Raw genomic sequence first — 25851 nt, forward strand, 5'->3', positions numbered from 1 at the left:
GTAAACAAAAGAAGCAGGCTTGTTCGCCGACTGCTTGAATACTGCTCAGCAGTGTGGGATCCATACCAGATAGCGTTGGTGGAAGAGATAGAGAAGATCCAACGGAGAGCAGCGCGCTTCGTTACAGGATTGTTTAGTAATCGCGAAAGCGTTACGGAGATGATAGATAAACTCCAGTGGAAGACTCTGCAGGAGAGACGCTCAGTAGCTCGGTACGGGCTTTTGTTAAAATTTCGAGAACATACCTTCACCGAAGAGTCAAGCAGTATATTGTTCCCTCCTACGGATATTTCGCGAAGAGACCATGAGGATAAAATCAGAGAGATTAGAGCCCACACAGAAGCATACCGACAATCCTTCTTTCCACGAACAATACGAGACTAGAATAGAAGGGAGAACCAATAGAGGTACTCAGGGTACCCTCCGCCACACACCGTCAGGTGGCTTGCGGAGTATGGATGTAGATGTAAAGTGGTGTTCACCAGTTCGAGGCTACTCTGAGGAGAGCGGTTAGCTTATCGCCAGGAGTATATAAGAGGCACAGTAGCTCTGAGTAGACACCCCTCTGCAGGCGTGCCCCACAGCTCCTTCCTTTCCCCTCTTCTCTACCTCTTCTACATGGTGGACATGCCGAAGCCCCCCCCCCCTCCCACTCATAAATCTCCTGTAAAATGCTAATGACAATTGCTTGCTCTCGCTCTCTCCAACGTTCCCAAGGCCTCCTCCAGTCCCACCTTGACCAGTTCACCTTAACATTGAAACGTCCCCTTAGAAAAATTATACATAACTGTGCTTAAACTGGTACAGAATATTTTTAGCGCAACGCAATCTGACCTTCAAAAATCCCTACAAAAAATGGCCCAGACTAACATTAACATATACGTTTCACAAATCACTTACCTCACAAAAATCTTGGTTACTCGAACTACTGCAATAGCGCGAGCGCCACTACTGCCAGCTAAATAAAAGATTCAAACTACGGAAGGCACTAACTACTGATAGGCATAGTTAGCAAATGAAAGATTTTAATAGAGAACAAACAATGTATTTACCTTACTAGTGTTCAAAAGTCATAATATGTATATAGCAGTTCATGACACCAGTCCTACAAATTTCAAAACTCCGTCATTTCTCTCCCCACATCCACGACTGCTGGTGGCTCACCTCCAACTGAGCAACGCTACGTGCTGTTCACATCCATCTGCCCAACGCTACAATGGCGAGTATTACAACAATACCAACTAGCCTCAGACTGCACACAGAGCAGTCAGTGTTTTTCATACAGAGCGCTACGTGGCGTTACCAATATAAAAACCTAAACAGCCTATTTACATAGCCCCCATGCTCCCCAAAAAAAAATTTGACAATTTTTTTTGGGCACTGGCCAGTACATATAAATTAAAGTTTTTTTACAATTACAATAACAAAGAAATCAAATGCACACACTTATTGATACAATGTTGGTCAAAAGCTAAAATTTTCTCACAGTCCATAAAGACAGTCCTGATCATCCATCACAGTAAAATTTAAGTGAGTTGTTTTTTCTTGAAGTCTTAGCAGTAAAAGAAAATGCACATGAAAGTAGTGGATTTCCATGCAGTCTTGAAGAAGTAGTGTTGTCCTTCAGACGGAAAGACAGTGCTGACTCTTGACATGCAGACAGGTAAAGGTCCACAACAGAGCAAACCCACAGCAGAGTCAGTCGAAGATCTGAAGAATATTGGCACGTAGATCATCACAGAGCAGACCCACTGTAGTCCTGGTAGTGGTTATGGTATTGGTGGGCTACCAGAGGTGCAGACCCACTGCAGTCCTTGTAGAAATAATGGTATTGGTGGATCATCGAAGATGCAGACCCACTGTAGTCCTTGTAGAGACGGCCAGCAACCATCCGTTGCGACTGTACAGGAGCACAATCACCATTGGAAAGTCTTGTGGAGAATATAGCAAGTCCATAAACCACCACTTGTGCACTCACAATTTTTTTAATTGTCCTTAGAACCAGCAATTCTGTTATCCAGTCCCTTGCTGAATTATTAGCACATGTGCAAACACTGTGAGTCCCTACTTCTCGCATATTGTCCATATACTACGACCAACAGAAATGTGTGCAGTGAAATGTAACTTACAAGTTACTTAATTTGATGAACTGGTGTCAATTACAATTTTATAAGATGAGAATACAATAACAAAGGTACAAAATATATCATTAAAGAACATAACAATACAAATAACATTTGTAGTAAAACAGGCTTTACAAAAGAATAGAAATATACATGCACATCAGTGTTACAAAAATTTTGACATAAGTACATACATGAAAGATCAGAATAATAATCTTATATAGTGTACCCCTCTTAAGCTAACTTAAATCTACTGAGCTCAGATGCCAAACTAAGGGATGAGGCAATGCAGGAGCACAAAACAATTAACACAAACAGCAATGACAAAAATGGAAATTGTCAAAGCAAGCAGCAGAAAGTGCAATAACTTATATCTAAACATGACAAAGCTCAAGCAGAAAAAATATTACAGTAAAAATGGCCATGTTTAATACCTACATCACATCTTAACACTAGAGTGATGCATCATAAAAACTTACTCTGCAAGAAAGTTACCAAGTCGTTAAAATAGTTAATTACACAATTCTTGTGAGGGGAAATGTCTATTTGTGTTCCTCCTTTTTTTACGAAAGTACATCATAAAATTATTCTTTACTGGGTCTGTAGACAGAAAATAGTTCTTAGTACATGTATGAAATTTTATTTTAACCAATGCTGCAGTGCAGCAAGAAACTAGATATTAAACAAAATGAGCAAATATATATATATATATAAAGCAACATATGAAACGTCATTCACTAGGCAAATGGCGTCTCCAAAGGCAAAAAATGTATCCACTAGGAAGACAATAGATGTAAAATGTTTCTCATCATTTCATTAGGCATTTTAGTAAATATCATAAATTAAGAGCTCCACAGCATAATCATATGTTCTCAAGTTTGAGCTTGTCGTATTTGCCATGCTTTCTACAAAGGAATGTCAATAGTGAGGATAATGGCCTCTTATTTTCTGTGCTTCTGAAAGACACACACTAATGACTTGTGTCCAGGTGGCTGTGGCGCAGCTGGGTGCCCACGACGCATTACATGCAGGTGGTCACTTAACTTCCTTACCAAAATATTTACGACATCCGCTACAGTGGCAGTCTCATATAAAAAGTTTCACAGGTCAAGATTTACGTTACAAATCTGTAGAAACAAAATCCTATTGATATAACAGTGTCTAAAAAAGTTCCGTCGGCATTGTAATACATTCACGCATTTACATACATTTCATAACTCTTAAAGTACGATTCTTTGTTTCCTACAACCTTTTTCACAAACCAGAGTCCCTAACCACTACTCATTATTCCTTACCTTATTCGTCGACACTTCTTCAATACTTCATCATAAAATATGTAGCATAATCAAATAACTCATATAGCATCAGATTATTGATCATAAACATACCGCAATAGCAAAATACACATAGTCATCGTAATAACAACATCATAACACCTCAGTCAACTCTCAAAATCGTCGTAGCTTACTCCAATAATTTGAAAACCTAAAATAAAATTCTCTGCTCATGTCAAAAGTGTCATCTGCCTCAAACGTACTTTAAAAATCATGATCCCATACCAAATACATCATTCAAAGCTCTCGTAGTACCATAATGGTTTCGAAAAAATATGAACATTTCACAAAGTACAAACAAAATACAACTTCATAAGTAGTTACGTAAACATCTGTCACTGATCTAGTAATAAAAATGTTTGTTTCTCTGTTAAATAATCAGATAGCTGTGTAATTCTGTGTTAGAGAAATATGGTATCGATGTGTAAAGTTGTATAAGCAAATACCATATTAGCTTGGGCTCCTTGTGCTTGCCACATGGTACACAAAGTAAGCGTGCACCCCCCGAGGATTAATGTAATTATACCCTCAGATGTTACAGGTTACAGCAATGGAATGAAATGTATCACGGAAAAACTTTGTAATTCAAAAATCTTGAAAAATAAATGGTTCAAGTACAAAATTAATCACTCAATTGCGTGTCCTGTAGCGCTAAATGTGCGTCTTGCTGTAAGATAATTCTGTGGAAGTGTCGTAGTTATCGTCCTGCGTAAGCAAAGTTCTGATGAAGTCAATGTACTTACCATGTAATAAACGAAGTGAATTGCTTTGCGTATAGGTATCTTATTACGATTATTGCCGTGATGAAGGAAGTGCTGTGCTGTAACGTATTGTTGTGCTACGGAAAAGGCTGTCTCACTGTAGCTATACCACAAAAGTTACTACTGTAACATGTTTTAGTTTTTAGAGTAATCCAGAAAAACTGTGCAGATATACAACAGATTCACCGCAAAAGCAACATTGTAAATTGTCAGTCATTAGTAGCGTCGTGATAAAATCGTGCAGTTGTCACATAAACTAACCACTGTGTCATCTGGTATCTCACAGAAAGTACTTTGAATCCAGAATGTATTTTCAAGTAAACCAAAATATTGCATTAAAATCTCATTATGAGTACTGGTAAATGTTTTAAGTATGTCAGCCTTATAGTCGTTACGTAATCGTGCAACTAATTAGGAAGAATGTACAAATAACAACATTGTGTCGTCTGTTCACTATAACAATGCATTCGTAATTTCTGTTTAAAAATGTTCACTAGGTTCTAGACTGGATATTTAACTTCAAACATTGTTGCATGTTAACAGTTTCTCAAGTCTGACAAAGCATACTAGAAATGTGAAGTGAAAAGTTTTATGGCAAAGACAAAGTTAAAAAGCAGATTATCTCTCAATAAGCGGTTTACTTTTAAAGTGTGGTGCAATCCTTTACTCTTCATAGTACTCAGAGTTTCAACTTGAACACAATTATCATGTGGTTTACGTCGGTAGAGAATACTGGAATTTTTCTCAAGGTTAGCGTCTATGTAATTTTTTGCCGAACCAGCCGACGCACGTGGCTGCCTGGGGTGCGAGTCGTTGTCTGTCTCTCTGTTGGCGCGCATCGTTATTGGGATTAGGAGACCTAACTTCTACAAATTCACCTTGTCGAGAGGGCCCTGCTGTGTTTGAATCCCGCCAGTTCTGATGCAATTCAGGTCTGTCGTTACGATCATATCGTCTGTCGTCATGTCGGTAGATTCCATAGTTTCTTTTTTGTCGGTCACGTGGTGGAGAATTTCTCCCTGAATCGTAACTGCGGGCTGGACCGTTGCGTCTGAAGGTATTCTGTCTCCCTTGATAATATTTGTTTTGGTTCCCATATTGTCTGTTCCTATGGTTATATCTGTCATATTCGTTACTACTGAAGTGTGATCTTTCTCTGTAACTATTACTGCTCTGCCAACGGTTGTCATATGGGTGGTGTCTGTTTTGGTCACGATTTACGTTGTAAGAATAGCCTTGTCGTGTATTGTTTCTGTCGTCGCGGAATTGTGACAGATGTGACCTGTAATTGTTGTGCTCCTGTTTTCGCGTTCCGCGATTGTCAGTGTCAATTTCCAGTTCTTGTAACAGTCCCTGAAAAGCTTCAATTTCGTCTTTGCAACGTCCTGCCAAAATATGTCGTAAATGTTCAGGTAATTTGATTAAGCAAATGCGGATGAGTTCTGAGGAGCTGTATGGGTTCGACAGGTACTGATTCTTGTGCAACATGTCTTCAAAATATTTCACAAGACTGGAGAATTCAGATTGTTCGAAATGTTTCATCAATATGATGCTATATTTTACTCGGTTTTGTGTAGCTTGAGGCGAATACGCTGAGAGGAAGGCATGATAAAATTCTCCTTCTCTGTGACAATCGTGAATGACCGATCGCATTCTTACAGCTGGTTCATTCTCCAAGTAGCCACACATAAATTCTAAGCTGTGCTCCAATGACCAGTTGGGAGGGAAACAATGAGAGAATTGATGAAGCCATGCTTGTGGATGAATGTCGTTGTCAGAATTCTTAAATGTTTTGAATTTACGTGTAGTAATGAACAGCTTATAGTCAAAATCATCGTGTCGGCGAGTCGCATATCGGTCATTGTTACGTCGTGTCGGCAGTTCCATCTCAAAATTCGGTACACCTTGCCAATTTCTTTCATAATTTCTGAAACGCCTTGTGTTGTTATGTTGTGGCTTTTCCGTATTTCTAAGTCCCTCTTCCCGTGTTGGAGCGCGAGTGCCCTCTGAAATATGCAATTTTTTTATTTCCTGCGTCAACTGATCTTGTTCTTCCCGGATTTCTCTTTTGTACTGTGTATTGATTTGATTTTGATTTTGTTTGAACTTTCTAATTTGTTCATACTCTTCTGTGTCAGTGAAGGCTACGGGTCTTGCGTCATTCAGATCATCATCTACCTTTGTAGATAAGTTAGTGAACTGATCCGAAAGTTCGGCTACTTTCTCCGATAGTGAACACATTTCCTCAGTGTGTTTTTCTGAACCAAGTTTCAGAGTGTCCATTTGTGTTGAAATCGAATCTACTGTGTCCTTTAAGCTTTCCTTAGTTTTTGCAAGTTGCGTAACCCAATCGGTGGATGCAACTGAGTCCATTTTAGCTTGCAAGGTGTCGTGATTTTCACGAACAATAGTTTGCAGTTATTTTATGGCTGCTTCGTGATTCTGTAATGCATTTTCATGCCACGAAAAAATGGGTTGAAAAGCTCACAAATTAGTGTTTTTACGTCATTACAGACTTTTTGACATTTAGATTCGATTATATGTAACTCAGTAGTTAAATCTTCAAGTGTTTGTTCAAGCGCAGTGTCTAACTTTAGAAGCTGTTGCTGTGTTTGTCTGATTTTGTTTCATTTGTTGCATTAATTGCAATAACAATGTATTAGTGTCTGGAATCTGTTCCTCCATGCTTTTAGGCAGTGCATTTGCACCGGCAACATTCACATTTTGACAAGCAGAAAATGTGTCTTGACTTATTTGAGAAAACGGTGAGGACGCAAAACCTGAATGTACAGTATTTCCTAGATGGTGTCCTGTCCTTTCGGATTCCTGACGCGAGCTGTTGCCGACCGATCTATCGATAATGCTTCCCTGTTCACTAATTGTTTCACTGCCTACACCATTATTTGCAGCCCTCTCCATTTCCCTATGCACAGTTACCAAATTACTACTTTGAACATTAGTTAATTCATTACACGGTGGCGCTTACACACTGCTTTCGTCTCCACTGTCATTTCTCAATTTACTTTGGAGCCTAGTATTACGTTTTTCACACGCCATCATTGTTACAATATTTCACACGACAACACAGAAAAGCACAATTTGAAGAGCAAAAATAAGATAACACATTAACATAGCACTAAAAATAATATCTAGTTAATTACAAGCGCAGCTGCGAAACACTTGCTGCAAATCTACATGCCACAACTGTTTTACTGTACAACAATGAAAGACTGCAACTACAAAGGAGATTCACTCTATGATTACGCGCTAGCAATAAACAAAAGCTACACTAATTACACAAACTACAGGAAAAAATCAGAAGATTCCAGTGAGGTACCCTCGGCATATGAAACGTCCCCTTAGAAAAATTATACAAGACTGTGCTTAAACTGAAACACAATATTTTTAGCGCAACGCTATCTGACTTTCAAAAATCCCTACAAAAGAATGGCCCTGACTAACATTAACCTATACGTTTCACAAATCACTTACCTCACAAAAATTTTGGTTTCTGGAACTACTGCAATAGAGCGAGCGTCACTACTGCCAGCTAAATAAAAGATTCAAACTACGGAAGGCACTAACTACTGATAGGCATAGTTACCAAATGAAAGATTTTGATAGAGAACAAACAATGTATTTTCTTTACTAGTGTTCAAAAGTCATAATATATATAGCAGTTCATGACATCTAGTCTTACAAATTTCAAAACTCCGCCATCTCTCTCCCCACATCCACCACTGCTGGCGGCTCACCACCAACTGCGACAACGCTACGCGCTGTTCACATCCACCTGCCCAACACTACAATGGCAGACAACAATGCAAACTAGCCACAGACTGCACACAGCACAGCCAGTGATTTTCATACAGAGCGTTACGTGGCGTTACCAATATGTAAACCTAAACAGCCTACCTACAACATCAATCCCTGCAAGACCCAGGCAATCATCATGGGCCGTAGCACGTCGTCCTTCTGCCTCCAGGATTTCTACCTCACCATCTATGGCAGCCCTATTGACCTCACTCCCACCCTCAAGTACTTTGGCATCACCCTCGATCGTCACCTTTCCTGGACCCCCCATCTCCACAGAGATCAAACCAACACACATAACTATCTCTGTCTCCTCAAACTCCTCTCCAGTCGAACGTGGGGATTAGACCCTTCCACTATCCTACATAAGTCCTTCATCCAACCCATCCTGTGTCACATCCACCCCACTTGCATCTAAACCCTCCCACCTACTACAAACCGCTCTAATTCCTTGAGCGTTATGCACTCCACCTCGCTTATCACATCTGTCTCCCATCCCCCATGCAGATCCTCTATGATTTCATCCCCTTCCCGCATCTCCTCCTGTTCCTTGAGCGAATATGAATCCTATACGTCTCCCGCACACTGGATCCTCCCCATTCTTTGGTTTGCCCCATTCTTTGGTTTGCTCCGGAGTCCGCCTTGTGGAGGGTATGGTTTGCCACTACTAGACAAATATGAAGTGTAAATGCAGCTGTAGAGTCTATGGGTAGGATTGTAACGGGTATTAGAGATGGTACTGGCATGTATTTCTGTGGATTGAGATATACAGATGCAAGATAGCAATGGACACAATATGTGATGAGGTAGCGGCTGCGGCACAACAAGACATTACTAAAAGGGAAGCTGTGTTCTACTTGTAGTTATGTACAAATATAAATTTTCTGAGCATTAATATCAGCTAGTTTCCGTTAATTTCTCTATAAATTGTGAAACAACCTTCCTGTCTGCTCACTAGAATTAATTAATTTTGATACTCTTTGCAATCTTAAGTCTTCTATCTTTTGTTTTGTTATGCTTATTTGTGCTTCTTGAGTCCGTGTGGAAAGAAAAAGTTAAGGTGAACGAAATTCAAATTTCAAAGAACGAGAAGTATTTCAAAATTGGCTTACGGGGCTGTTAATTTTATTATCGTTATCGGTATTGTGTAATATTATCATACATGTCTTTCTTAAGAAAGTAATTCAAATTTGAAGAGTTTTACGATTTCTTTTTTCAAATAAGGAGAATAAAGAAACAGAGACTGTCGGATAATTTTATCGAGACTGGTCTTGTATGGCCGTCAGTGACCAAAGTTTCGTGCAATTTGATTTTAATAAATGTTGAAAATGTTAATGTTGTCCCTCAGCGATCAGTCGCTCCACATATTTGCCAGTAAACTGTATTGTGAGAAACATTTTTATTAAGTAAGTTTGCGGAGGATTTATGAAGCATCGGTCACTAGTCTCTTGTCGCAACACTTCCTGTTTCGGCGAACCTGATCATTTAATTCTATGGTGGAGCTAGTCGAGTGGAGATAGCGAACAGCGGCAAGTGCACGAACCATTTATCAGATAGCGGTCGGTATCTGCGACACGATCTGGGGGCAGCTCGAGGAGCAGAGAGCGGCTCCCAGAATAGCAACAGCCAGGGGGGCAGGGGGCAGGGGGCAAGCGTTTAAGGCTGGAGGCCGCCCGGTAACGGCGCGTCGACACGCACACACGCACCGCCCGGGGCCGCGACACTCGCCGCGGACACGAGACACAGCGGCGGTGAGGGCCGCGGGTGAACAACCCCCTCCATCACTGTCCCCGCCAACCGCAGCCTGTCACGGGCACACTTGCGTCTCCCGCACAGTGTCCTCCACTCCAGCTAGTGTCCTCTAGTTGGCATAGTTACAGTGTCAGCTTTACTGACGGGTCATCTGGTGGAATTCCCCAATCCATGCAGATCTGAAATCCCTTTACCCCTGTGGGATGACAAACGTTCTCCAGAAAGCGGAGATCACTGAAAATTTCCACAGATTCATACAGTACTTTAATGACGTCTGAAGGACAACTCGTGTAGGCCAGAGGCGTAAGCTCGGGAAGAGGCCCTGAAGTGGGGTACTCATTGCCCTCTTTCATGTCCGCCTTCTCGCTCATTCTGATTAATTTAACAGTTACTCAGGCGTTTTCCTGTTTATTTTCTTTTTTTTTCTGAGAATTTCAAAGACTCAGACCCTTCTTAGAAGAAGATCTTCAGGAGGGGTTTCTGCTTGAATGTAAGTCCTATTCGCAAACCGGCTTGTTAATATTAATATTTGCAGCTGTACACCCCAGAATACATTTGAGAAGTCACTTGTTTTTCAATTTCGAGTGCAATGTGACCATTTTCACATGTTGTCAACATCGTTGTTATTGATCACCTTTGGAAGAATGGTCCGTGGTTCACTTCCTCTTCATAATTAGGAAACAGTTACCACCAACGCGTCACATCTTCCGCTTTGCGATTAAAATTATTGACGTGTGCGGTAGCCTCTCTATAAAACGTATGTAATACCAACCTGTGGCAGCAAAACGTGGCTTAAACCGAAAACTGTGGTATCGTCAGTGCGATGCGTGTCCTCTACAGCGAATTTACCTTAGACAGTTGCTTCCTAGCTCTTTTCTCTTTTCTACCTTTCTCCATTCTTTTCTTAGGTGAACACAACTGTTGACCTTCAAACTTCTAAGGGTCATAGTGATCGAATATCGTTTCGTGTCATGTTGCCTAAGTTACACATCTGGCGTTACGTGTTTAACACACCAAAACTAATTTATTTTTCCAAGTGCAGAAATGGCCTTTTTTGCTTCAGTGCTGTTCGACTCTTAGAGTAGGCGTGAGTCATCTCTTCTTTAATTTTTTTAGGACTGAAAATTTTTATGATTACTCGCATGACACCACTGTACAAATAAAACTCAACAGAGATATACAATCAACTGATACAGAAGGAAAGTACAGAGATTTTACTGTCTCAGTACTGAAGTGATTGCCTCATGCCTCCCCGAGATGTGTTGATCTTAGCATAGGAGCTACACATCGGTTGGAAATCGTGTTAACTTCCAGGCATTAGGCGAGACGCTTGTTTCATGCTGCTGAGTGAGCCTTATTCGTGCTATCTCTTCTTGGATATTAGGCAGTGGACCTAGACTTCTAAGATGTGTGGTACATATCTCACGGCTTGTAGTGGTAATCACCACTGAAGTCTTCTCCACATGGATTTTCTTTATTTCTATACTCATTTATCGCATAATGTTTTGATTCAACCTTTTACTCCGTTGTAGTATCATCTTTTATCTATTCGCGTCTTTTAAAAATCTCAGTTGACCCGCTGGACTCTTGTTTTTCTGTTGCCTCGTAAGGATTGAGGCCTTACTTCCGTAGAGAGATTTTAATGTTATTATTATTATTATTATTATTATTGCTTCTTTCTTATCTCAGACATTATGTCTGGTCAAAAGTAGAAAGTGACGCGGACCTTCATCAAGCGTGACTTCCTTTTAACTGTACGGTATAAGTTATATTGCATTTAGGAACTTTCGGGTAATTGAACATGTATCAATAATTACTGATTTCTGTAGTTGTATATATAAGTTTGGATGTAGCTGTATTGCATTGATGTACTGGTGGATATTGTGTCGTATGACACATGTAGTTGATAGTATAATTGGTATAATGTCCACTTTATCCTGATGCCACATATCCTTGACTTACTCAGCCAGTTGGATGTATTTTTCAATTTCTTCTCCTGTTTTCTTTTGTATATTTGTTGTATTGGGTATGGAAATTTCGATTAGTTGTGTTAATTTCTTCTTTTTATTGGTGAGAATGATGTCAGGTTTGTTATGTGGTGTTGTTTTATCTGTTATAATGGTTCTGTTCCAGTATACAGGCCTGTAATTGTATTCATCATTCTCCAGTACATTTTGTGGTGCATGCTTGTACGTGGGAACGTGTTGTTTTATTAGTTTATGTTGTAAGGCAAGCTGTTTATGTATTATTTTTGCTACATTGTCATGTCTTCTCGGGTACTCTGTATTTGCTAGTATTGTACATCCGCTTGTGATGTGATCTACTGTTTCTATTTGTTGTTTGCAAAGTCTGCATTTATCTGTTATGGTATTGGGATCTTTAATAATATGCTTGCTGTAATATCTGGTGTTTATTGTTTGATCCTGTATTGCAATCATGAATCTTTCCGTGTCACTGTATATATTGCCTTTTCTTAGCCATGTGTTGGATGCGTCTTGATCGATGTGTGGCTGTGTTAGATGATACAGGTGCTTGCCATGTAGTGTTTTCTTTTTCCAATTTACTTTCTTCGTATCTGTTGATGTTATGTGATCTAAAGGGTTGTAGAATTTGTTATGAAATTGCAGTGGTGTAGCCGATGTATTTATATGAGTGATTGCTTTCTGTATTTTGCTACTTTCTGCTCGTTCTATAAAGAATTTTCTTAAATTGTCTACCTGTCCATAATGTAGGTTTATGTCGATAAATCCCCTTCCTCCTTCCATTCTGCTTAATGTGAATCTTTCTGTTGCTGAATGTATGTGATGTATTTTATATTTGGGGCATTGTGATCGCGTAAGTGTATTGAGTGCTTCTATGTCTGTGTTACTCCATTTCACTAGTCCAAATGAGTAGGTCAATATTGGTATAGCGTAAGTCTTTTTAGCTTTTGTTTTGTTTCTTGCTGTCAATTCTGTTTTCAGTATTTTTGTTAGTCTTTGTCTATATTTTTCTTTTAGTTCTTTAATATTTGTATTATCTATTCCTATTTTTGTCTGTGTCCTAGATATTTATAGGCATCTGTTTTTCCATCGCTTCTATGCAGTCACTGTGGTTATCCAATATGTAATCTTCTGGTTTAGTGTGTTTTCCCTTGACTATGCTATTTTTCTTACATTTGTCTGTTCCAAAAGCCATACTTATATCATTGCTGAATACTTCTGTTATCTTTAGTAATTGGTTGAGTTGTTGATTTGTTGCTGCCAGTAGTTTTAGATCATCTATGTATAGCAAATGTGTGATTTTGTGCGGGTATGTTTCAGTAATATTGTATCCATAATCTGTATTATTTAGCATGTTGGATAGTGGGTTCAGAGCAAGGCAGAACCAGAAAGAACTTAATGAGTCTCCTTGGTATATTCCACGCTTAATCTGTATTGGCTGTGATGTGATATTATTTCAATTTGTTTGGATATTAAGTGTAGTTTTCCAATTTTTCAGTACAACGTTTAGGAACTGTATCAGTTTAGGATCTACTTTGTATATTTCCAACATTTGAAGTAACCGTGAGTGGGGTACACTATCAAAAGCTTTTCGGTAATCAATGTATGCATAGTATAGCGACCTTTGTTTGGTTTTAGCTTGATATGTAACCTCTGCATCTATTATCAGTTGCTCTTTACATCCTCGTGCTTCTTTGCAGCAGCCTTTTTGTTCTTCATTTATAATTTTGTTCTGTGTTGTATGTGTCATTAATTTCTGTCTAATGACTGAAGATAATATTTTGTATATTGTTGGTAGGCATGTTATGTGGCGGTATTTAGCTGGGTTTGCTGTGTCTGCTTGATCTTTAGGATTCATATAAGTTATTCCTTGTGTAAGTGTATCAGGTAATGTGTATGGGTCTGCAGTGTAACTGTTAAATAATTTAGTTAGATGTGACTGTGTTGAGGTGAACTTCTTTAGCCAGAAATTGTTATTTTATCTTTTCCAGGGGCTTTCCAATTGTGAGTACAATTAATTGCTTTGGTGACTTCATGTTGCAAAATTATCACTTCAGGCATTTGTGGTATCATCTTGTATGTGTATGTTTCTGCTTCTATCCACCGTGCATGCCTGTTATGTTGTACCAGGTTTGACCATATGTTGCTCCAGAAGTGCTCCATGTCTGTTATGTTTGGTGGATTGTCTATTTTAATGTGTGTGTTATCTATTGTCTGGTAAAATTTCTTATGGTTTGTGTTGAATATTTGTTTTTTTCCTTCTATTTTCACTTTTTTTGTATCTTCTAAACCGTTTGGCCAATGGTTGTAATTTCTGCATCTTTTCATCTAATTGCTCTATCGCTTCTTGTTGTGAGATTTTACCTAACCTTTTTCGTTTTTTGTCTGATACTTCTTTTCTTATAAATTGTATTAGCTGTCCAATGTCTTTTCTCAATTTTTCTATTCTGATCTGTAGTCTGTGTTGCTATGCTAGTTTTGTGGGTTTCTTCTGTGTGTTGGTTGGTTCTGTTCTCTGCCTAGTGTGTATATTTAGTGTAGTGAGTGCTCCTATATAAACCAGTAGTTGTAACTCTTCCATAGTTGTGTTTTCATTTATTTTGCTTTGTATGATTGTGTTGATAGTTTTTATTGTTGTTTCGACTTGTGGTTTATTTGGCGGTCTACGCAAGAATGGTCTAATGTCTGTATTTGTGTCTTTGTATTCTATATATGTCAGCTGAAATTTTTCTTCTATATCTAACATGTGTGTCACTTCGTGTTCTGTTTGAACTTGCTCTGGTGGCAGTCTTACGATTTCGTTTTCCTCTGATTGTTTAATTGATGCGTGTTGTACTTTGTTGGTTTGCTCTGGGATGTGTGAATCAATTACTGTATTTTCTTCTTCTTCTGATTGCACATTATTTCGTTCCAGTATTTGTTGTACTTGTTGTTTGATGTTCTCTCATTCTGACTGGGGTCTCCTGTTATTTTTGATTATTACACGGATCTGATCAGCTAGTCGTTGTTCTGTTAAAAAAAATTAATTCTGGGTACCTGGCAATAAATGTTGTGTATACTTGTGGTCTGTATCCAGTTGTGTTGGTTCCTAGGTTTGTTGCTTGGTAATGACAGAACATGAGGTGTCGATTAACTTCATCTGTCTTTGTTTTCCTTCTAGGGTGGTTGCAGGAAGCATATCCTGCAAAACACCTCTATTTGGATTTAAACCATTTTCCAGTTGGCTAACAATGTCGTTGCCATTGTGGGCGGGCATAGGGTTTAAGCGTCGTCCCCGACCATGACGGCGTTTGTCCTGAACCAACTAATCACACTAAAAGTCCGATTAGTGGTTTGTTCTTTTCGTCGCCTTTTACAACTGTCAGAACATACCAGTGGCCGGGCCTCCGCGGGGTTTATTTATTATTATTATTATTATTATTATTATTAGGGGCAGTCAAATGAAAACAGAACATGTACCACAACGGGACTATGGAATGGGTCCACCCGAATTCCCGATTCGTGGAACACTGTCAACCGCTGATGGGTCGACAACCGCAAGTGCCCTCTAGCTACCTTGTCCGACTGGAACCAATTTCCACGTATATCTCTCTTTGGGTGACCGAAGATGTGAAAGTCACACTGTGAAAGATCCGCGCTGTACGGAGGATGTAGTGTTTCCCAAGAAGATGCTGAAGCGTAGCCTTCATCCGATTGGCAGGGTGGGGTCAGGTGTTATCGTTCGGGATGATCCCGCACTATGGCATTCCTTGGCTTTGACCATATGGGGCGTTACAGTTTCTGCAAAGTGTCTTCATAGAGCTGGAGAGACTCGCCAAGCTCAGGAAGCATTCTCTTACACGATACAACCTGTCTCCACATTGGACTCCTCAGCTGAGCAGAGAATTTAAGATGAAACCTTAACTTCTGATATCTTTTTCTTGTGATCCGATTCTGATGAAATAAAGCCTATGTGTTGCCCCGAGCTACGCACAAGCGACATCCGCGTGAAAATTCGTCTAGTTGTTTTCGAAATTAGCGTGTTCGAACAGACAAACTGGCAGACAAATGTTTTTATAGTTTTATTATAAGTACAGTTTGACAGCATAAGTCGGTCTGTGACTTCTTTTAATAGATGACTAGTGACTGTGGACTCATTAATGAAACCAGTGAGGAGTGTTTTATTTTATAGCTATTTTGAAGAAGATGGATGCTTGAATCAGTGATTCCCAGCCAGACCCATGTGGTGCAGACAGCTAGACCGCTGCAGCCTGCCATGGGCTGGATGCCCTACAGCGACGGTCTGTCAATTTGCCTCAGCCTCACCACAGCACTGGTCTGTAGCTGCGGAAGGCGCGCGACCCAGGCCAACCCGTGCAGTCCAATTGGCTTGTACCTCGTCAACCGTGGCCAGGTGCACGCCACAAAATTGTGTCCATGTGGCACAACTGCAGCGCTCATCTTGAAGGGGCACAAAGTTCCTTTTAACCTATCAAGCTTATAGGATGTATTATGGCCGCAAAACCTAGACTAAAGCGCCAAAGAAACTAGTATAGGCATGTGTATCCAAATATGTGAACAGGTAGAATACGGCGCTCCGGTTGGCAGCGCCTATACAGGGTGGTCCATTGATCGTGACCGGTGCCAAATATCTGACGAAATAAGCGTCAAACGAAAAAATTACAAACAACGAAACTTCTCTAGGTTGAAGGGGGAAACCGGATGGCGCTATGGTTGACCCGCTAGATAGCACTGCCATAGGTCAAACGGATATCAGCTGCGTTTTTTTAAAATAAGAATCCCATTTGTATTACATATCTGTGTAGTAAGTGAAGAAATATTAATGTTTTAGTTGGACCACTTTTTTCGCCTTGTCATAGACGGCGCTGCAATAGTCACAAACATACGGCCCACAATTTCAGACGAACAGTTGGTAACAGGTAGGTTTTTTAAATTAAAATACAGAATCTAGGTACGTTCGAACATTTTATTTTAGTCGTTCTAATGTTATACATGTATCTTTGTGAACTTACAACTTCTGAGAACGCATGCTGTTACAGCATAATTTCCTGTAAATACCACATTTATGCAATACATGCTCAAAATTATGTCCGTCAACCTCAATGCATTTGGCAATACATATAACGACATTCCTATCAACAGAGAGTAGTTCTCCTTCCGTAATGTTCGCACATAAATTGACAATGCACTGCCGCATGTTGTCAGGCGTTGTTGGTGGACCACGATAGCAAATATCCTTCAACTTTCCCCACAGAAAGAAATCCGAGGACGTCAGATCCGGTGAACGTGCGGGCCACGGTATGGTACTTCGACGTCCAAACTACCTGTCATGAAAAATGATATTCAATACCGCTTCAACCGCACGCGAGCTATGTGCTGGACATCCCATGTTGGAAATACATGGCCATTCTGTAGTAACATCGGTAGAACATTACGTAGGAAATCAGCAGACATTGCACCATTTAGATTGCCATCGATAAAATGGGGACCAAATATCCTTCCTCCCATAATGCCGCACCATACATTAACCCGCCAAGGTCGCTGATGTTCCACTAGTTACAGCCATCGTGTGTTTTCCGTTGCCCAATAGTGCATATTATACCGGTTTACGTCACCGCTTTTGGTGAATGACGCTTCGTCGCTAAATAGAACGCGTGCAAAAAATCTGTCATCGTCCCGTAATTTCTCTTGTGTCCAGTGGCAGAACTGTACACGACTTTCAAAGTCGTCGCCATGCAATTTCTGATGCATAGAAATATGGTAGGGGTGCAATCGATGTTGATGTACCATTCTCAACATCGACGTTTTTGAGATTCCCGAGTCTCACGCAACTTGTCTGCTACTGATGTGCGGATTCGCCGCTACAGCAGCTAAAACACCTACTTGGGCATCATCATTTGTTGCAGGACGTGGTTGAACACATCCTGTTTCCTTAAAAAATCTAACTATAAGGCGAACGGTCCGGACACTTGCATGATGTCGTCCAGGATACCGAGCAGCATACGTAGCATACGCCCGTTGGGTATTTCTATCACAATAGCCATACGTCAACACGATATCGACCTTTTCCGCAATTGGTAAATGGTCTATTTTAACACGGGTAATTTATCACGAAGCAAATACTGTCCTCACTGGCGGAATGTTACGTGATACCACGTACTTATACGTTTGTGACTATTACAGTGCCGTCTATCACAAAGCGAAATAAGTGGCCCAACTAAAACATTCATATTTCTTTCCGTACTACACGAATATGTAATAAAAATTTGGGTTAATATTTAAAAAAACTCTGTTGATATCCGTTTGACCTTTGGCAGCGCCATCTAGCGGGCCAACCATAGCGATATCTGGTTTCCCCCTTCAAGCTAGACGAGTTTTGTTCTTTGTAGTTTTTTCGTTTGACGCTTATTCCATGAGTTATTTGGCCCGGTCCGGATCAATGGACCATCCTGTATAAGACAACAAGTGTCTGGCGCAATTGTTACATCGGTTACTGCTTCTCTAATGGCAGGTAATCAAGATTTAAGTGAGTTTGAACGTGGTGTTATAGTCCGAGTATGAAGGATGGCACACGGCATCTCCAAGGAGGCGATGAAGTGAAGACTTTTCGGTACGATCGTTTTACGAGTGTACCGTGGATACCTGGAACCAGGTAAAACATTGAATCTCCGACATTGCTGCGCTCGGAAGAAGATCCTGCAAAAACGGGACCAACGAAGACCGAAGAGAATCGTTCAATGTGACGGAAGTGCTGCCAGTTTCATGCTGGGCCATGAGCAAGTGTCAGCGTGCTAACCATTTAATGAAACATCATCGATATGAGCTTTGGTAGCCGAGGCCCACTCATGTACCCTTGACGACTGCATGATACAAAGCTTTACGTCTCGCCTGGGCTCGTCAACACCAACTATGGGCTGTTTATGTCTGGAAACATGTTGCCTGGACGGACGAATATCGTTTCAAAATGTATCGAGTGAATCCATGGACACTGCATGTCAGCAGGGGACTTCAATGGTGTGGAGTGTATGCAGTTGGAGTGATATACATCTAGATACGACTGTGACAGGTGTCACATAGGTAATCATCCTGTCTGATCACCTGCATCCATTCATGTCCATTTTGCATTCCGACGGACTTGAACAATTACAGCAGGACAATTCGACACCCCACACATCCAGAATGGCTACAGATTGAATCCAATAACACTCTTGTGAGTAAACTCTTCCGCTGGCCTCCAAACTCTCCATACATGAACATTATTGAACATATCTGAGAAACCTTGCAACGTGCTGTTCAGAACAGTCTCCATCCCCTCGTACTCTTTTGGATTCATGGCCAGACCTGCAGGATTCATGGTGTCAGTTCCCTCCAGTACGCCGCGCTCTGGCCGAGCGGTTCTAGGTGCTTCAGCTCGGAACCACGCTGCTGCTACAGTCGGAGGTTCGAATCCTGCTTAGGCATGAGTGTGTGATGTCTTTATGTTAAGATAGGTTTGAGTAGTTCTAAATCTAGGGGACTGATGACCCCTGATGTTAAGTCCCATAGTGCTTCGAGCCATTTCAACCCTCCAGCACTACTTCAGACATACGTCGAGTCGATGCTACGCCATGTTGCGGCATTTCAGCGTGCTCGCGGGGCCTTACACTAGTTTCTTTGGCTCTTCAGTGTATTTTGCCATAGCATAAACAGAAATATTTTCATACAAGAGATTTAACGAAATACAATAAAAATATGTCAATTGGTTCAAATGGTTCTAATCACTGTGGGACTTAACATCTGAGACCATCGGTCCCCTAGAGTTAGAACTACTCAAACCTATCTTAACATGAGGACATCACACACACCCATGCCCGAGGCACGATTCGAACCTGAGACAGTAGGAGCAGCGTGGTTCCGGACTGAGGTGCCTAAAATCGCTGGGCCACACCTGCTGCAAAATATGTCAATTACAATTACAGATAACACAAAAATCTTATCTTGGTAATAGTTCCAAGAACAAGAAGCACGGAGCAGGCGTCTATTTCAGACTCTCGCTACCAGATTTAGTCTGAAAATACAAATTATTTCTTCATCCTGTACATACATAAAGGATAACAATGTAATAGAAAAAAATGGCGAGAAGCTAATCGAATAACAGTGAACGAGTAGTATGTCATTCCATTTCTGAACATTTATTGAAATCCTTTTCTCTGAAACGACAAGTGCTCCACAACTGAAAGTACGTTCTACCGAGGCACCACATCTACAGGGTTCTTCTCCAACACATCAGTTCATAGAACCACTTTCGAATTATTTATCGACCATTCCATTTTCGAATAGACCCTGGAAAAAATAAACATCAAAATATTTCCATGGGAACTCTGATTTCTCTTTTTTATTACTATGGTCGTTTCTCCCCATGTAGGCGCGAGGCAATAACATATTTTGGCATTTTGGAGGTGGAGCTTGGTGGGTGATTGAAACTTTGTCAAAATATCTCGCTACAACGAAAGATTACTTTGTTTCAAAGTTTGCCAGGCCATTTCGAATATCATTTGCGTCACTCTCTCTCCTATTTTGCGATAATACAAAAAAGCTGTCCTTTTAGCATTTTGGATGTCGTTTGTCAGTCCTATCTCGCAAGGATCGCATTCTGTGTAGCAGTGCTCCAGAAGAGAACGGATAAAGTTTGTGTAGGCAGTGTCCATTGCCTTTGGTACATCTTGTAAGTGTTCTGCTAATAAAACGAAGTTTCTGGTTCCCCTTCCCACAACGTTTGCCGTGTGGCGATTCCATTTTGTTTGTAATTTTAATCCCTAGGTATTTAGTTGAATCTACAGCCATAAAATTCTTATTTTTCTCGTAATCGAAATCAAATGCAATTTTTAATACTGATTTGGAGAACCTCACGTTTCTTTTCTCAAATTACTTTTCAAATTCTTTCATATCCCTGTATACTTTCTAGACTTAACGACAGCATGTGCTGCAAATAATCTAAGACGGCTATTCACGTTCCGTCGTTTACATAGATTCAAAACAGCAAAGGGCCCGTAAAATTTTTTTGTGCAGTCCCAGACACGATTGCAGTTTCCACTAGATGACGAAATACGACCATTCTCGCAGGAAATCGCGACTCGTGTCGCACAGCTGTCACTTTGATTCATATGCAGGCAATCTGTTTAGAAGTTACTTGTGAGGAACAGTGTCAGAGACCATCTGGAAATCTAGAAATAAGCACTAAAATTTATTTCCCTTAACGATAGCTATCGGTACTTTCAGTGAATAAAGTGTCACTTTCGTTTCACAGCAAAAATCCCTGGTGGTTATGTACGAATAGATTGTTTTCTTCGAGGTATTTCGTAATTTTGGAACAATATATTGGAATGGTGGTCTGATCATTTACTATTAAAAGACTATTACCAAGGTTTGGACGGGACGAAGGAATTGACATATCAGACGTGATTTGACACATAACTGAATTATTCATAACATACAATACAGAACACCAACTACGTAAATCCTGCTTCGATGCTTACAATTGTCCAAAATGGGAAGGTCTCCAGTTTCGAGTTGGAAAGGCTTTAATTTAAGGAAATAAAACTCTTATTACAATTTTTAAAAGAATGATAACACATAATTAAGTGGTAAGTGAACGCAATGTTAAATCTTTAATTATTAATAACAAAGCGTGGGTTTACTACATTTAAAGTCTCTTTGCAATACATTACATTCCAGCCAATAACATTAATAACTTATAAGCACTGTTGGTATAATACAAACGTTTCCACTATAATCAATTTTGATAATCCACAATCAGTAAAAAAAAAACAAAAAAAAAAAAACAACATCAGAAGTTCGATACGGAGCATGTAAGCCTGTTTATACAATCTATCGGACCAAAATAGGCACGAGGGCCACCATAACGGAAGTGCGCTAGTTGCTTTTAGGATAGGTGCTCCCATTAGCTTAATCACTGAACAGATATTTACTTAAGCGGCAGTTAAGATAGTCAATGCAAATATAAGGTATTTCTAAATTTATTTTCCTTCCTCCGTTTTAACAAGGGGGTTTTATTAAGGTGGAAATTACACCTTGAGGAGACGAAATAGCAATCTAGCGGGCACGCCTCCACGATGACGCCATGCCACTACACACGTACTAAACTAGCAGCGTATACGCTGTTCAAGGCAAACATTAACAACACAGTTCCATAAATACTGACACACAAATAGTCGGGATCAAAACGAAACCATAAATCCCAAGAGCGCAAGATCCAACATAGCTTCAGAGCAATCTTATTTCATGCGGTTGCCTTCACAAATACAGATATCGAAATGAAAACAAGAACGTCAAACAATGTTCCCTAATCAGCACGATGTTCTTCTTTAGGTCCTGGTAGCGCTAGACAACGCCGACATGCCAATGTTAACAAGCCTCTAAGGCAACACCCTCCAAATTACAAGCCGAAACCAATGTGACCCCTTGTCAGATCCGTGATAGGACTCGAACCCCAACTACTGTCAGGGCAAATCACTCAGAATAAATACAGAGCCAATAGTATAGCGGACAAATATACCCAGGGATTAACAGAACACTAGACTGAACTAGAATTACCCTTAATGATACAGCTCTAGGTCTTGGGACACAAGGAAGTAACTCCCCACCCGCAATTCTGCAACCACATGGCGGGAGGATGAACTACCAAAACACAGAAGTGCGAAAGTACACAAATAACTACCAAAATACGCCACTACACCGGTTAGCAACGATGCGTGGATGAATCTGCACTGTCAGAATTGCACCAGTGAACAGGACAGACGATTGCCACAGCGGTGGCCACAAGGTGGGAAAGACGACTGGATGAACTCAATCCCAAAGGACGATCAACTTGATACATTCACACTTAACTTCTTTTCTCCTTTCCCTCGGCGCACTTCGTCGTTTGTCCGGGACTGCTGTGCACAATTCTGAGCCGTCCCCAGTCGTCTCGGCAGACACTGACCCAGCTGAACTGCTCCAGGACTCAAACCCTCGCCGAACGGCGGCTCCACCGCCCCATGGTGGTTACTGTTAGTTTGCCTTCGTCGACGCAGGCGATGATTAGACTGCCATCCGCCTCCCACGGACAACCAGTGAAGAGCGGACAGAGGGGCCCAACCAGACCGCCGTTCCTCCACGCGTAGAAGTACGGGTTCGATAACAACACCCGTACGCTGAAGGCAGAATGTCGACGCCACCAGAGCAGACACGAAGGCCACTGCGCGACAACCTCCTCCAGCGTGACGGCGCTCGCCTATAAATAGTACAGTCTGCTGCAGTAAACGCGTGAGTCGGTCGTGTTACCAACCTACGGCTTTTAAGTACACCAAAGGCAGAACTCGCAGTCGATAGTGGGTTCACTACGGGCGGGAGTTCAAACGAAAGAGCTTCATAAAAGACCAACACTGAACAACCGCGAAACAACGAAATAGAAGCCAAGCAATAGAAGACAGCAACGAGATGCTAGAGCCCGTTCGCACCCAAACACTGTCGATTACTAAAAATATTGGCTCCACACGACGCGCAGGCAACGAGCCGTGGAAAGATGGAAGTACACGCGGCTCATATATGTTCCGAAATACTGAAACAAATCAATGTTTAATATATGGTTCTGTGCGTCAGGACATTACTTTTGTTTGGTTTCTAGTGCATTGGTATAGCTTGTGCAACTTTCCAGTCTTTAGAGACATATTTTTGGTCTAGACTAATACATGATTTCTGAAACCTGAGCTCTTTCTGCAATATTTTTTTCATGATTCCTGAGAGGTCGGAGAAATACTGGTCATTAGTAGCAGTCTTCGCAGTAGCGATGTGACTGCGGTAGTCTTTACAATATTAGACAACTTGCTTCGTTACACCGCTGGTATCTACTTCCAGAATATTCATGTTTGCAGCTATTCGTGATTTGAATTCTGTAGTACTTACTGCTACTTATTTGCTGAAGAAATTTCGGAAAATTAGTAGCTTGTGACGGCTCGCCTTTAGCGACCAACGTGCTTATTCGAATACGAGAGGTAATTTGCCGGTATTTTTTAAATGATTACTGAGAGGCCGATGAAATACTAATCATTATTATCTGCCTCAGCAGTAGCGTTGTGACGATGGGACGGCTAAAATTCTTGCGGAACTGTTCTCCCATGTTGGCCAATTAGCAGCTCCGTTCATATGTCCTACAGAGTTGAGTCGTTTCTGCAACCAAACCTCGTACCTTCTTTTACAACATGCAAACTATAGTTACGACAGCTATTTTTTCAGGCAGTTTAGTTGGTTAAAATTAACAACGATGTTTATCAGATTCAATCCTGAACCGCGCGCCTGCTGCGGCCGCAGATTCGAATCCTGCCTCGGGCATGGATGTGTGTGATGTCCTTAGGTTAGTTAGGTTAAGTAGTTCTAAGTCTAGGGGACTGATGACCTAAGATGTTAAGTCCCATAGTGTTTGGAGCCATTTGTTTATCAGACAATCGAATATCGTGCTAGATGCAAAAGTTTCACTTAGAGACAAAAATGAAATGAAACACTCATTTTTTTCTGATAAGGAGCTGCAGAAAAGTGATGGTAACTGATTATTTTGTAATACAAACAAAGAAATCATTTTCCTTGATCGACTATTTGTATTTCTTCTTAGTTTTCTCCGAGTGAGAATTCCAGAGAGCACACACATTAACCATCAGCTCGTTAGCAGATGACGGGTGGCCTTAGCTCGGTAGGCTAGCGTGTTACTCGGCGATTCAACCAGCGTTGCGATAGTGTCAGCTGTTGTCAGGCCGGCAGCTCCACCGCATAGCCGGGTGAAGCGGAGCCCGGCGTGCCAGCCCATGCTGAGTATGATACGGGTACTCGGGATGGGCTGAACGCACTCGCACTGAGCAACGCAGCCCCTTTCTGGCGGACTAACAGGGGGTGGCAGCGCGAAATGCACGTCCCTGTTCGCATTTGACTCTCAACAAAAAAAGTTCAGTGTTTTGCGCACAAATAGACAGAAAGACCATTTACTGTATGATTGCTTGCTTGACAAACGGTATAACCACATTTTAATCCAACAAAGTAGTGGCACATGGGAAATCGGGTATTTAATTATTCTGAATTTAATTCCAATAAAGGGATAATGCAGCAGGTCCTTCTGTGACGTATTTAACATCAGCATAGATTTCTCGTTTCATGAAACTGCCATTCCACATAATGTCTAATTCCATTATACAGGGTGAGTCACTAACTGTTCCCACCAAGAATAACTTCGAAAGTATGATAGGAGCTGAAACGTTTGTGGGACTTAAGTTGCATGGAACAACGGGGGCCATAATATGACTTTGGTTTTTTGTTGCTAGGTGGGTTCGCGTCAGAGATATGAAGATCAGCTGTTTGTTTTTTTGTTTGTTTTTTTTTGTTTTAATAGATGCTATAGTTTGGTACTTATTTTCTGACATCGGCAATCGAGACGAATCAAATGGTGTGTAACAGTAAGGTCTTTGAAGGTCAACGAAGGTCAAAAAGGTGGTATGAACGTACATTTACTGAAGGTGTTCGAAGTGATGACTATTGGTATCAATGCAGTGATGCAATTTCTTATAATGTTTCTCTGTTTACACTGAACTCTTACTAATGACCACCACTTGATATAATTATTTGTATTTTTTAATTGGATGGAATGCAATAAGAACGTGGTACACGATTTTTACTTTAACACTTAATCAATTTTACTACCGCAAAGCGTATGGATGCCTTTGTATTGAGCGACTAGTCATCCATCAATTAAAAATCTCTGAGTATGCGTACAGACTGATTTAAACTATAATCGTTATAAAGGCAGAGGCCAGGCAGATTCGTTGAAGGAATCCTCCGGAACTGTAGTCGACCCTCAAAGGGCGTGACAAAAAGGTCTCTTTTGACTGATGCTTTAGCATCGCTCCACAGAAAGAGACTTACCTGATCGGAAGAATAGCAAAAAGAGAAAGAAGTCAAAGAATGGAAGGGAGTTACATTATAGGTTTGTTCAATACACATGAAATATCCCAGACATGCACATCCAAATCCTGTGGTAGAAGCTACAAGAGAGGCATTGTACATC

Source organism: Schistocerca gregaria, chromosome 3 (assembly GCF_023897955.1).
Source record: "Schistocerca gregaria isolate iqSchGreg1 chromosome 3, iqSchGreg1.2, whole genome shotgun sequence".
In the NCBI taxonomy this organism is placed as follows: Eukaryota; Metazoa; Arthropoda; class Insecta; order Orthoptera; family Acrididae; genus Schistocerca; species Schistocerca gregaria.